Consider the following 1,820-nt stretch of genomic DNA (forward strand, 5'->3'; position numbering starts at 1 on the left):
TGCTATGACCTATTCTGAAATATATTTTTAAATCAATCAACGTTGAGATAAAGTTTCAGCTAAACGGTGTTAGCGTTTCCAATTTTTGATGGTAATATTTTTGGAACTCACAACCGCGCGTATTTCAATCCCAACACAGTGCTCAAATTCGTCGCGTAGGTTTGGATGTTGAAATATCACATTTACCCAGTTCTCCAGTTTTTTTGAAAGAAGCTCAAGATTGTTGCCTGGGAATTAAAATTCCCAGTCAAAAACACTATGAATAATACTATTGCATTTAGCATCATCATGCAAAAAAACAACAAGAAAACTGTAAAATAGAGTCTGAAGAAACTAGGATTTCATAACTAGGATATAAATAAGGAACAAACTTGGCCACATTGACGGCCACATTAGGAAAGAGATTTTCAATCAGAGTTGTCGTCCATGGCTACTTTATCCGGTCTATCAATAAAGTAGTCACTTATCCATGGCGGTAGGGGATTACGTAAACCTAACTTAGTGCAAAGCATTGTTATTTTCATGATTATGAAGGCTTCAGTTAGCTCTTTTTTCCAGTTGCACAGCAAAATACCCTACTCCTCGAAGTATTAGCTCATTACAACTCGCCCGAAACGCTTGGATTGATTCTTCACAGTTTTTCATATTGCAGGACAATAACCTCTAAAGTAGAGCTAGGTAGTTGGCAAAACTAACCAAACTATCACTGGATGTACTAACAAAACACCCATAAGAGAAAATTGCGGTTTGTTCAATGGTATTCATTCAAAATTGAAAACCATGCATTACTGAGTGTGCGTTGTCAAGAAAGTCTTAATGATACAGCAAAAGTGGGCGTGTATCTTTCGGCACTGCGGTCTTCATATGATATCACATTTAGTTTTTTATCAGCCAGTGAAATTCACTACTACTACCATTTTGTTTAGTGGAAACACTAAATACAATTATTTTAGTGTACCATCAATTAATTGCAACTCACAGCTTTGTCGTTGTTGTTGGAATGCTGTTCAGTACATGAGTTGATATTTTTCCAGTGCAGCGAAACATATTCTCAACTTCAAACGTATTTGTACTGCTGCTACACTTACACAAGTCCACAAAAACACGAAAATCTGTAAAGAAATAATAGTTTTGTCACAAAGTAGAGAAATAGCTTACCCTTCATAGGAATTAACTTGAATTTCCTTTGTCGGAAAATATTGTTTTTGCATTTAAGACCAGTGGCCAAATTACTTTATAATGTTAAATTCAGAGGAGTGTTTTTGGTTTAAAGGTACTCTTGAGGTAGAAAGAAAAGTTCCCCTTAATTTTTACAATTGGGAAGTGGAAATCTTCGTGAAATGAAAAAGACCCAAGAGCCTGCGTAATGCGGTTTGCGATAACTCTTGTAAGAAATGGATTCATCGCTTTGTATTTACAGCTCTGTTTCGTATGATAACAAAGTTAACAAGACTTAGTCTGGAACTACTGTTCTTTTTTTATCTACCACTGAAAATGAGAAGCTTAGAATAACATAGAAGTAAGAGTTTCTTTTAATTTCTCTTCAGTTGGCATTAAACAGGACCGCAGCCATTTGATTCTTGAAAATCAACGAAAGTAGGGTCACCAGACTGTGTGTTCCTGCATACCCTCACTGTAATCTCACCTGTGAGAGAAACGTAAAACGTCTTCAATTCAGTGCCAACTTCGTTGGTAGCAATGCAGCTATAGTTACCACCCTGGTTCATTTTGCTCCACACCACTCCAATCCCGGAAGTCAAGGTTGTAGATGAGTTCACCAACGATATGTTGATCGGGGGCGTCCCTTCAGTGGAGCACCA

The sequence above is a fragment of the Montipora foliosa genome, unplaced genomic scaffold, assembly GCF_036669935.1.
Source record: "Montipora foliosa isolate CH-2021 unplaced genomic scaffold, ASM3666993v2 scaffold_473, whole genome shotgun sequence".
NCBI classification, from domain to species: Eukaryota; Metazoa; Cnidaria; class Anthozoa; order Scleractinia; family Acroporidae; genus Montipora; species Montipora foliosa.